Raw genomic sequence first — 13,619 nt, 5'->3', positions numbered from 1 at the left:
CAGATGCATCTGTCCATGACAGTATTGGTAGGAGTGACCACCGCACAGTCTTTGTGGAGACGAAGTCCTGCCTTCACATTGAGGATACTGTCCATCGTGTTGTGTGGCACTATCACCATGCTAAATGGGATAGATTTTGAAAAGATCTAGCAATGCAAAACTGGGCATCCATGAGGCACTGTGGCCCATCAGCAGCAGCAGTATTGTACTCAACCACAATCTGTAACGTCATGGCCCGGCATGTTCCCCACTCTACCATTACCGTCAAGCTTGTGACCAACCCTGGTTCAATGAAGAGTGCAGGAGGGCATGCCAGGAGCAGCACCAGGCAGACCTCAAAATGAGGTGTCAACCTGGTGAAGCTACAACAGAGGACTGCTTGCGTGCCAAACTGCGTAAGCAGCATGCGATAGACAGAGCTAAGCAATCCCATAACCAATGGATCAGATCTAAGCTCTGCAGTCCTGCCACATCCAGCCGTGAATGGTGGTGGACAATTAAACAACTAACTGGAGGAGGTGGCTCCACAAATATCCCCATCCTCAATGATGGGGGTGCCCAGCACATCAGTGCGAAAGATAAGGCAAAAGCATTTGCAACAATCTTCAGCCAGAAGTGCCGAGTTGATGATCCATCTCAGCCTCCTCCTGAAGTCCCCAGCATCACAGATGCCAGACTTCAGCCAATTCGATTCACTCCGCGTGATATCAAGAAATGACTGAAGGCACTGGATACTGCAAAGTCTATGGGCCCTGACAATATTCTGGCAATAGTACTGAAGACCTGTGCTCCAGAACTTGCTGCGCCCCTAGCTAAGCTGTTTCAGTACAGCTACAAAACTGGCATCTACCCGGCAATGTGGAAAATTTCCCAGGTATGTCCTGTACACAAAAAACAGGACAAGTCCAACCCGGCCAATTACCGCCCCATCAGTCTACTCTCAATCATCAGCAAGGTAATGGAAGGTGTCATCAACAGTGCCATCAAGCGACACTTGCTTAGCAATAATCTGCTCAGTGACGCTCAGTTTGGGCTCCGCCAGGGCCACTCAGCTCCTGATATCATTACAGCCTTGGTTCAAACATGGACAAAAGAACTGAACTCAAGAGGTGAGGTGAGAGTGACTGCCCTGGACATCAAGGCAGCATTTGACCGAGTATGGCATCAAGGAGCCCTAGCAAAACTGAAGTCAATGGGAATCAGGGGAAAACTCTTCGCTGGTTGGGGTCATACCTAATGCAAAGGAAGATGGTTGTGGTAGTTGGAGGTCAATCATCTGAGCTCCAGGACATCACTGCAGGAGTTCTTCAGGGTAGTGTCCTAGGCCCAACCATCTTCAGCTGCTTCATCAATGACCTTTCTTCAATCATTAGGTCAGAAGTGGGGATGTTTGCTGATGATTGCACAATGTTCAGCACCATTCGTGACTCCTCAGATACTGAAGCAGTTCGTGTAGAAATGCAGCAAGACCAGGACAATATCCAGGCTGATTTATGGCAAGTAACATTTGCGCCACACAAGTGCCAGGCAATGACCTACTCCAACAAGAGAGAATCTAACCATCTCCCTTTGACATTCAATGGCATTACCATCGCTGAATCCCACACTATCAACAACCTAGGGGCTACCATTGACCAGAAACTGAACTGGTGTAGCCATATAAATACCGTGGCTACAAGAGCAGGTCAGAGGCTAGGAATCCTGTGACGAGTAACTCATCTCCTGACTCCCCAAAGCCTGTCCACCATCTACAAGGCACAAGTCAGGAGTGTGATGGAATACTCTCCACTTGCCTGGATGGTGTAGCTCCAACAACACTCAAGAAGCTCGACACCATCCAGGACAAAGCAGCCTGCTTGATTGGCACCCCGTCTACATACCCCATTCACTCCCTTCAGTGGCAGCAGTGTGTACCATCTACAAGATGCACTGCACCAACGCACCAAGGCTCCTTCGACTGCACCTTCCAAACCCACGCCTTCTACCACCTCAAAGGACAAGGGCAGCAAATGCATGGGAACACCACCACCTGCAAGTTCCCCTCCAAGTCACACACCATCCTGATTTGGAACTATATCGCCGTTCCTTCAGTGTCGCTGGGTCAAAATCCTGGAACTCCCTTCCTAACAGTACTGTGGGTGTACCTACCTCACATGGACTGCAGCGGTTCAAGAAGGCAGCTCACCACCACCTTCTCAAGGGCAATTAGGGATGGGCAATAAATGCTGGCCTGGCCAGCGACACCCACATCCCATGAATAAATTTAAAAAGTCGCAGGACTGCCTCCAGGATCTTTGATGCCTATCTGGAGGTCCTGGTAGAGGAGGTTACAGCAAGAAGGGAAATACTGCAGGGAGATCCCCTGGATGAATATCCATCAGGTCTGAACAGAGGTGACTGAAAGGGTCAGTGTCGACAGCTTCACCCCCTGGATCTGAGTTCAATGTAGAAAGAGATTCAGTGACCTCACAGGAATAGCAACAGTGAGTACAGCAGGTAGTAATAATAGGAACAACCCAGAAGACAGGTCGCCAATGAGCGAGGCCCTCTTACAGCTCTGCTGACCATTGGAGAGATGAGAACTTCAGAGGCATCGCTATGAGAGAAAATGTCTGGCCTTTCTCAAGTCGTTATAGCCAGTATTACAAGGCCCGCTAATGATTTTCAGCATCATGGTTGAAAACATGGAGGAGTCTGACTCAAGCCGTGTGGCGCCATTCCACATGGCATCAACACTCTGTTGTCTACAGTGGAAGAGCCTCCACTTTTTTGTATTCCAAGTCCCTTGAGATAAAGGCTAACATTTTATTAGCCTTTTTCATTACTTTTTTTGTACCCGTCGACTAGTTTTTAGTGATTTCTGTACCTGAATGCATGTACTATCTGTTCATCTGTTCCTTCATAGTTCCTAGCTTCTTACTGCTTAGAAAATATTCTGATCTATCTTTCTTGGTCCTCAGTGGGTGCCGTTATACTTTCTCACATTGAGCTCCATCTGCCACAGTTTTGACCATTCACTTAATCTATCAATATCCCTTTGCAACTTTCTGCTCCCATCTTCATTGCTTGTTGTGCCAGCTAACTTAGTGTCATCACCAAATGGATGTACGGCTCGCTATTCCTTCATTTAAGTCAATGATAAATAGAGTGATAATTTTATAATGTACAGATGCTTGCTTGAAATCATGATCGAATTGCAGGATGGGGAGTTTTGCATATGTCCCAAGCAATCGCACATTTGTTGGCAATGATCTGGTTATTTAAGGAGGCATCTTGCACCATGGTATTGACAAATATCTTTGATTACTGCTGTTCTTTGAAGGAGAATTTTTAAGAGTCAACACAGACAAATGAAGTCAGTCAAGGCAGCAGAAAGGCTATGGAAGTCAGTCAGGCAACAGCAGGTTGCAAGTGGGGAAGCTCTGCCAAGTTAGTAAGAATTAATGTTTTTACATAAAGTGAAGGGGCCTGTTGAAGTGGGCTAACAAACACATTTTTTTTATTTTTGTAACGGTAAACAGAAGTTGAACCAATTGTAACGAGTTACTGTCATCATGCACAGTATTCTGTATGTTTTACTTATTTTGAAATACAGCTGCTTACGAATCAAACCAAAGAACTCCTTGACTAGTGTTAACTCAGTCTGTTCTTAGGAAAGATTAAAGGAGTACCTGTGCTTAAGACACAGAGATCCAGTTGTCATGCCAACATGTTATCTTGAATATTATTTTTTTTAATCCACCGGCTGGAGACCGATATTTATATTTTTTAATGAAATTAAAAAGGAATAGATAAAAGTTGACTTTGCTAGCAACTTAGGATGGCTACCTAATTTGTAACACTGTATCCTACATAGCAGTAGAGACCTGCTCAGGTCGGGAAAATAGAACCAAACCTGAACCCGACCGAACTACAGCGGACCTGAGCACTACCCAGCCGGAGTCCCTCCAATTTTGCCCCAAGCCCGACCCAACCCGAACCGGCCCCTGCCTTGACCTGACTCGAGCCCGACCTGACCATCCATTTACTTACCTTCCTGACACCGAACCTGCAAGAAGCTGCAGCGCATGCGTGATGCCGTCATAGTGATGTCACTTGCTCACTGCACGGACTCAGTTTTGTCCCGGACTCCCATCTCAGGTAAGTTTTTTAATTTCAATACTTACCAGCAGAGCACTTACCCTATGTGTCCGACCCGACCCGGCCCGAGCTCGAAAGCCGGATCCGGAAAATGGGCCCGGCCCGACGCGAACCCGACACATGTCGTCGGGTCCCGTCGGGTTCGGGTCGGGTAGCAGGCCTCTACATAGCAAGGCCTGTGAGATTGGAGACAGATGAACATACAAACATATGAATTAGAAGCAGGAGTAGGCCACTCGGTCCTTTGAGCCTGCCCCACCATTCAATAAGTTCATGGCCGAACTGATTACTCCACATTTCCACCTAACCCTGATAACCTTTCACCCCCTCGCTTATCAAAAATCTATCTACCTCTGCCTTAAAAATCTTCAAAGACTCTGCTTTCACCACCTTTTGAGGAAAAGAATTCCAAAGACTCACAGCCCTCTGAGAGAAAGAATTTCTCCTCATCTCTGTCTTAAATGGGCGACCCCTCATTTTTAAACAGTGACCCCTAGTTCTAGATTCTTCCACAAGGGGAAACATCCTTTCCACATCCACCATGTCAAGGCCCCTCAGGATCTTATATGTTTCAATCAAGTCGCCTCTTACTCTTCTAAACTCCAGTGGATACAAGCCTAGCCTGTCCAATCTTTCCTCGTAAGACAGCCCACCCATTCCAGGTATTTGTCTAGTAAACCTTCTCTGTACTGCCTCCAATGCATTTACATCCTTCGTTAAATAAGGAGACCAATACTGTACACAGTACTCCAGATGTGGTCTCACCACTGCCCTGTATAACTGAAACATAACCTCCCTACTTTTGTATTCAATTCCCCTCGCGATAAACGATAACATTCTATAGCTTTCCGAATTACGCGCTGTACCTGCATGCAATTCTTTTGCGATTCATGCACAAGGACACCCAGATCCCTCTGTATCTCAGAGATCTGCAATCTCTCACTATTTCGATAATATGCTTTTTTATTCTTCCTGCCAAAATGGACAATTTCCCACTTTCCCACTTTCCCACATTATACTTCATTTGCCAGGTTTTTGCCCACTCACTTAACCTATCTATATCCCTTTATAGCCTCCTTTTGTCCTCTTCACAAGTTACTTTATAGAGTCATAGAGTCGTTCAGCATAGAAACAGGCCCTTCGGCCCACTGCGTCCATGCTGACCATAATGCCTATCTATACTAATCCCACCTGCCTGCATTCCATATCCCTCTATGCCTTACTCATTCAAGTACCTGTCCAGATGCCTCTTAAATGTTGCTACTGTTCCTGCCTCCACCACCTCCTCTGGCAGCTCATTCCAAATACCCGCTATTCTTTGTGTGAAAAACTTACCCCTTTGATCCCCTTTAAACCTCCTCCCTCTCACCTTAAATCTATGCCCTCCAGTTTTAGTCATCCCTACCATAAGAAACAGACTCTGGCTATCTACCCTATCTATGCCTCTCATAATTTTATATACCTCTATCATGTCCCTTCACAGCCTCCTTCGCTCCAGGGAAAACAGACCCAGCCTTACCAAACCCTCTTTATAACTCAAGCCCTCCAAACCAGGCAACATCCTTGTGAATCTTTTCTGCACCCTCTCTAGCTTAATCACATCTTTTCTGTAGTGCGACAACCAGAACTGCACACAGTACTCCAAATGCGGCCTAACCAACGTTATGTACGACTGCAACATGACGTCCCAACTCTTGTACTCAATGCCTTGGCCGATGAAGGCAAGCATGCCATACGCCTCCTTCACCTCCCTGTCTACCTGTGTTGCCACTTTCAGGGAACGATGTACTTGCACCCCAAGGTCTCTCTGCTCAACAACACTCCCCAGGGCCCTGCCATTCACTGTATATGTCCTGCCCTGGTTTAACTTCCCAAAATGCATCACTCCGCACTTGTCTGCGTTAAATTCCATTTGCCAATCCCTTGCCCACTTTCCTAGTTAATCTATATCCTGTTGTAACCTTAGACAACCTTCTTCACTGTCCGCTATACCACCAATTTTGGTGTCATCTGCAAACTTACTAATCATGCCCCCTACATTCACATCCAAGTCATTCATATATATGACAAACAACAGAGGACCCAGCGCCGATCCCTGTGGCACACCACTGGTCACCGGCCTCCAATCTGAAAAACACCCCTCCAGTACCACCCTCTGCCTCCTATCACCAAGCCAATTTTGTATCCAATTGGCTAGCTCTCCCATGCGTTGGAACCTTCTGGACCAGCCTACCATGCAGGATCTTGTCAAAGGCCTAGCTAAAGTCCATGTAGACAACGTCCATCGCCCTGCCCTCGTCAATCCTCTTGGTCACCTCCTTGAAAAACTCAATCAAATTAGTGAGACATGATTTCCCACGCACAAAGCCATGCTGACTATCCCTAATCAGACAATGCCTTTCCAAATGCATATAAATCCTGTCTCTCAGAATCCCTTCCAATAACTTTCCCACCACTGATGTAAGGCTCATCGGCCTGTAGTTCCCTGGCTTATCCCTGCTGCCCTTCTTAAATAAAGGCACAACATTAGCTATCCTCCAGTCATCCGGTACCTTACCCATGGCTAACGATGATACAAAAATCTCTGCCAGGGCCCTAGCAATCTCCTCCCTTGCTTCCCATAGCATTCTAGGATACATCCGGTCAGGTCCTGGAAATTTATCCACCTTAATGCGCTTCAAAACCTCCAACACCTCCTCCTTTGTAATGTTGATATGCTCCAGGATATCGCTGTTCCCTCCCTTGAACTCACTAGCTTCCATGACCTTCTCCATGGTAAATACAGATGAGAAGTATTCATTTAAGACCTTGCCCATTTCCCGTGGCTTCACAAATAGATTGCCACACTGATCCTTAAGGGGACCTACTCTCTCCCTAGCTACCCTTATACTCTTAACATACTTATAGAATCTTTTAGGATTCTCCTTTATCTTATCTGCCAGGGAAATCTCATGGCCCCTTTTCGCTCTCCTAATTTCCTTCTTAAGTGTACTCCTACATCCCCTATACTCCTCGAGGGACTCGCTTGATCCCAGTTGTCTATACCTGACATATGCCTCCTTCTTTGTCCTGACCAGACCCTCAATATCCCTCGTCAACCAAGGTCCCTAAACTTGCCAGCCTTGCCCTTCCATCTAATAGGAACATGCCGGCCCTGAACTCTTCCTATCTCACTTTTAAAAGCCTCCCACTTGCCAGACGTCCCTTTACCTGTAAACAGCCTCTCCCGTTCAACTATTGAGAGTTCCTGTCTGATGCCATTGAAATTAGCCTTCCCCCCCATTTAGGACTTCAACCTGAGGACCTTTTCCATAACTATCTTGAAGCTAATAGAGTTATGGTCACTGGTCCCAAAGTGCTCCCCTACTGACACATCAACCATCCTCATTTCCTAAGAGGAGGTCGAGTGTAGCCCCTTCTCTAGTAGGGCCATCCACATACTGCTTCAGAAAACTATCCTGGACACACTTAACAAATTCTTCTCCATCTGATCCCTTAGCATTAAGGCAGTCCCAGTCAATATTAGGGAATTTAAAATCACCTACTATTACAACCCTATAATTCCTGCACCTATCTGTGATTTCCCTCCATACATGCTCCTCCAATTCCCTCTGACTATTGGGGGGCCTATAGTATAATCCCATCAAAGTGATCACCCCTTTCTTATTTCTAAATTCTACCCATATGGCCTCGCTGGATGTTCCCCCTGGGATATCCTCTCTAAGGACTGATGCGATGTCCTCCCTAATCAATAGCGCAACTCCCCCTCCTCTCTTACCTCCAGCTCCCCCTCCTCTCTTACCTCCGAAGCATCGGTACCCCGGAACATTGAGCTGCCAGTCCTGCCCATCCCTCTACCACGTTTCCGTAATAATTATAATATCACAATCCCATGTACCGATCCATTCTCTGAGTTCATCTGCCTTACCTGTAAGACTTCTTGCATTAAAGTAAATGCAATTTAGCCTACCAGACCTTCCACGCTCCCTGTCCTACTTTGGGTCCCACCCCCCTGCAAGACTAGTTTAAACCCTCCCGAGTAGTACTAACAAATCTCCCCGCAAGGATATTGGTCCTCTTCCAGTTCAGATGCAACCCGTCCTTCTTGTACAGGTCACCTCTGCACCAGAAGAGATCCCAATGATCCAAGTAGCTGAAGCCCTCCCGCCTACACCAGCTCTTCAGCCACGCATTCATTTGCCTTATCCTCCTATTCCTACCCTCACTAGCACGTGGCACAGGGAGTAACAACCCTAGAGGTCCTGCTTTTTAACCTGCTGTCTAACCCCCTATATTCACTTTGCAGGACCTCATCTTTCTTCTTGCCTATGTCGTTAGTACCAATATGGACCACGACCTCTGGCTGCTCACTCTCCCCTTTCAGAATGTCTTCCAGCCGCTCTGAGACATCCTTGACCCTAGCACCAGGGAGGCAACCTACCAACCTGGAGTCTCGTTTGCGGCCACAGAAACGCCTATCTGCACCCGTTACGATAGAATCCCCTATCACTATAGCTCTTCCACCTCTTTTCCTCCCCTGCTGTGCAGCAGAGCCCTCCGTGGTGCCACGAACTTGGGAGGTCATCCCCCCCTACAGTATCCAAAGCGGTATATCTGTTTGAGAGGGGGATGGCCACAGGGGACTCCTGCACTACCTGTCTGCGCCTACTACTCCGTCTGATGGTCACCCATCCCTTTTGTGCCTGTGCAGCCATTACCTGCGGTGTGACCACCTCACTAAACATGCTATCCACGATGTCCTCAGCATTGCGGATGCTCCATAGTGAATCCACCCACAGCTCCAGCTCCTTAATGCGGGTAGCCAGTAGCTACAGATGGATACACTTCCTGCACACATGATCGTCAGGGACACTGGAAACATCCCTGATTTCCCACATAGTGCAGGAGGAGCATAGCACGGGGCTGAGCTCTACTGCCATGACTTACCCTTAGGTTAATTAGTTACTCCCTTAATTAAAAAATACTAATTACACTAGGGGCCTTATTCTACCCACTCTAATCTAAAGTCCTTAAAAAAAAACACTTTAGTCGTACTGACCTTATCACCAGAGGTTTTTTTTTCAACAAAAAAATCTTTCCCCTTATTTTTTTAAAGATATTTAAATGTACTAACAGCTGCTACTCACCAACCAATCACCTTGCAGCTCTCCTCTGATGTCACTGTTGGCTTTCTTTTCAAAACTCCGGCGCGCTGGAAGAGGTTCGACTGCTCTCCGCTCCGTTCCCAGAAGGTAAGAGACTGGGCCTTAATCCTCGGGTTGGATTTATAGGCTTTCCTAACTAATTTTGCATCATCAGCAAACCTGGCAACCATACCTTCGGTCCCATCATCTAAGTCATTTATATAAATTGTAAAAAGTTGAAGCCCCAGCACAGATACCTGCGGCACACCATTTGTTACGTCTTGCCAACCAGAAAATGACCCATTTATGCCTACTCTCTGCTTCCTGTTAGCTAGCCAATCTTCTATCCATGCCAATATGTTACCCCCTACACCATCAGCTTTTATTTTCTGCAATAACCTTTGATATGGCACCTTATTAAATGCCTTCTGGAAATCTAAGTACAGTACATCCACCGGTTCCCCTTTATCCACAGCACATGTAACTCCCTCAAAGAATTCCAGTAAATTGGTTAAACATGATTTCCCTTTCACAAAACCATGTTGACTCTGCCTGATTACCTAGAATTTTTCTAAATGCCCTGCGATAATGTCTTTAGTAATAGCTTCTAACATTTTCCCTATGACAGATGTTAAGCTAACTGGCCTGTAGTTTCCTGCTTTCTGTTTCCCTCCCTTTTTGAATAAAGGAGTTGAGTTTGCTATTTTTCAATCTAACGGAACCTTCCCTGAATCTAGGGAATTTTGGAAAATTACAACTAATGCATCAACTATCTCACTAGCCACTAGTGAGACGAAGAGTCTGCTCCATCCCAGCAAGAACCAAGGCCTGGGAAATTTAAGGAAACTGCCTGTTCCCATTAACAAGGCATCAAGACTATTACTTGAACAATGGTACCCTAGTTGTGAGAAAGAAATCTCTCGGCATGGGCTGTTTTAGTTGAAAAAAGAAGTACACTGCTAGCTACTATGCTTGAATCACTAGGTGACTGTCATGTGACAAGCCCCCCCATCTGTGTTTCAAGCTGGTGTTTCTCTGCAGCAGGCTGAGAAACATCTGGACTCTGACAAGTGAAAACCCAAGTGGGGGTTTCTCCCCTCTCTCTCTCCCTCTTCATTCCAGTTTGCAAGTTTCAAACCCTGCCCGCTGATTGACCACCTCTGCATACTCCAGCTACAACCAGAAACCCCTTGGAGGAAAACATCCGCATTACTGTCTCCAAGAGACCCACCAAATCAATCACCTATCACTTCAAACCAGAAGCCTCAGGACCACCAAATTCAGCTGGAAGCCAGCCGAATCACCAAATTCAATAGACTGTATGCCCACTTTTTCTATGGACTCTAACTCGACCAATCTACCCTTCCCCACTCTATAACCTATTTGTGTGTGTGTATGTCTGTGCGTGTGAAAGTTGGAGCGTAGTTTATTATTTTACTTAGTTTGGTTTCAGTACAATAAAGTTAACCTCTTTCACTGTTAAACTTAAGAAAACATGTCTGATTGGTTCTTGTTATGAAGTAAATAAGCAAGTAAATAATCAAACACCTACTGAATTGGCCAGTACATCCACTTAAAAAAAAATTAATTACAATAAAAACAAGAAATGCTGGAAATACTCAGTAGGTCTGGCAGCATCTGTGGAGAGAGAAGCAGAGTTAATGTTTCAGGTCAGTGACCCTTTTTCAGAACTAGCAGATATTAGAAATGTAAAAGGTTATAAGCAAGTAAAGCGGGGGTGGGGCAAGAGATAACAAAGGAGAAGGTAGAAATAGGACAAGGTCACAGAATAGCAGACCAGAAGGTCGTTAAAAAAAATTAAACCTGTTGTAGTCAAACAAGGAGAGGGAAAAGCGGGAAGCTCTTCGATCCCTCCTCACCTGACTGTAACACAGTCCAGATCACAAGGCAGTTTTAATGTTATGCTCCTTAGTTCTGCTACCACATTAGAAGGTGCAAGGCAGTGAAACTTAACTTCTGTTTCAAAAAAAGGTAATTAGAAGGCTTAAGGAAACAACATCACTGAGCTCAGTAGATACCTGCAACAGACTGAATTCATAATAATCCACCTTAACCTCTGTTCTGGTGCAATGGATCACAAACATTATTTACATGAAATTATATGTACGATGTGTGAAATAGGAGGTCTTCAAATAGTGTTGAAGAAAACTGATTGCATTTGCCTTACTGCAAATATAGCTCCAAAAAGTTATGTTTGAAAATAGTGCAGTTAGCTATACAAATTCATACTTTTTCAAGTTTTGTTTTATTTTAATTGCATCGTGTATAAATAGACATTGTATTAAGCAAAAAGATTAATTCCAACTGTATAGCATCATATCAAAAGTGAATTGAAGGTGAAAAGACAGCGTGATAACACTCTGCTGCAAAATCCCCATATCTATTAAGTATTTAAAAAAACATATGTCTGAGAATATGCATTCTCGTAAACCTCCCCATAGCTGAAACCTCCCTGCCTGGCCACACCTTTCATCACTTGCTTCACCCAGATTGTCATGGTGGTTGTGTGGCTCTTATAACCAATCTCACCCGGGTCTGTTCTCCTCATCCTTTGGCCCTTACTCCTCCTTTGAGCATCGCACCTTGTTCTATCCCTGTCACCTCTCATTTAAAATCCTGGTTCTCTACCAACCACCCAAGTTCCATGCCAATTTTCTCTATGAGCTATCTTCACTGTTTTCCTCCCTTATCCTCTACACTGAATGACTTCTCATCTTTCATCTTTTAACCTCCATCTCAATTCATCATGTTCTCTGTCCTGTGAGCTCGCTGCCTTCCTATCCTCCCTTCATCTCACCCTCCATGTAAACTCCCCAACCCGTATTCACGGCCACCCGCTTGACCATGCCGTGTCCTCACTACCCCATAGTATCAATGACAGTTAAGGCCATTACTGATCACTTCCTTGCATCACTCTCCACCAACATCCTGGTTCCCTGTCCAAACCCTACTTCCTTCTGTATCCACCCTGGAAAAAAACAATCCTCCAATTCACTTAAAACTGCACTCACAAGTAGCCTATGACCTCCGTTCACCACGCCATTGTAGCTGCTGATCTTGTCAACCACACGCTCACCTCCACCTTTGATTCCCCAGTACCCATTAAAACCATTACTCTCTCTCACCCTGGCCATTTCCCCTGGTACCGCCCTCATCTCCACTTTCTTAAGTACAAGGGATGCAGACTTGAACAGATATGGTGGACAACTGCTTTATCCATTCACTGCCAGATCTGGCTAGAACACATAAAGCTCTATTGGGTCCTGCTCTAATCTGCAAAAACTGTTTAGTATTCCAGGATCATCCTGGAATGAAAAGGTAACCCCAGCTTTTTTTCGATACTGCAAGACATCTTCTTAAACCCCTCTTCCTGTCTCCTCCACCCTCACCTCCAACGACAAGTGCGAGGAGCTTATGGATTTCAAGAATGAGACCATCTGATCAGCTGCCTCTGTCACTTCCTTTCCTTTCCCTAGCCCACTGGGCCATACTTCCTCTAAGACTCCCTGCTTACCTAGTCCTAAACTTCCTCCTCTAGTTTCTCTCCTATCTTCCCTCATGCCCTCTCCGAACTCATCTTGTCCATGAGACCCACCTCCAGCTCTCTCGACCTATTCCCACTAAACTACTGGCCACCCAACTTCCCTTCCTGGCTCCCATGCTAGCTAACATTGTTAATGACTCTCAAGTTTTGTCCCTTTCTTCTTCAAATATGCTGTCATCACCCCTCTCCTCAAAAAAAAACCTTTGACCCCTCTGTCCTTGCAAACTTCTCATCTTTCATCTTTTCACCTCCATCTCAATTCATCATGTTCTCTCTCCTGTGAGCTCGCTGCCTTCCTATCCTCCCTTCATCTCACCCTCCATATAAACTCCCCAACCCATTTCACAGCCACCCGCTTGACCATGCCGTGTCCTCACTACCCCATAGTATCAACGACAGTTAAGGCCATCACTGATCACTTCATCTCCAACCTCCGTTTCCTCTCCAATATCCTTGAACATCTTGTTACTCCCCAAATTCATGCCCGTCTTCCCTGCAACTCCCATTTATGCATCCATCCAACCAGGCTCCCCACCCCCACCCCCCACCACCCGCCGCCACAACCAAAATAGCTCTTATCGAAGCCACAAATGACATCCTATGTGTTTGTGACAAAAACATACTATCCCTCCTCATCCTTCTTGACCTGTCCGCAGCTTTTGACACAGTTGATCACACCATCCTCCTCCAACGCCTCTCCGCCATCATCCAGCTGGGTGAGACTGCACTTGCCTGATTCCGTTCCTATCTATCTAATCATAGCCGAGAAT

The sequence above is a fragment of the Heterodontus francisci genome, chromosome 8 (assembly GCF_036365525.1).
Source record: "Heterodontus francisci isolate sHetFra1 chromosome 8, sHetFra1.hap1, whole genome shotgun sequence".
Lineage (NCBI taxonomy): Eukaryota > Metazoa > Chordata > Chondrichthyes > Heterodontiformes > Heterodontidae > Heterodontus > Heterodontus francisci.
The sequence above is the reverse complement of the archived record's forward strand: the minus strand, read 5'-3'. Positions refer to the sequence as shown.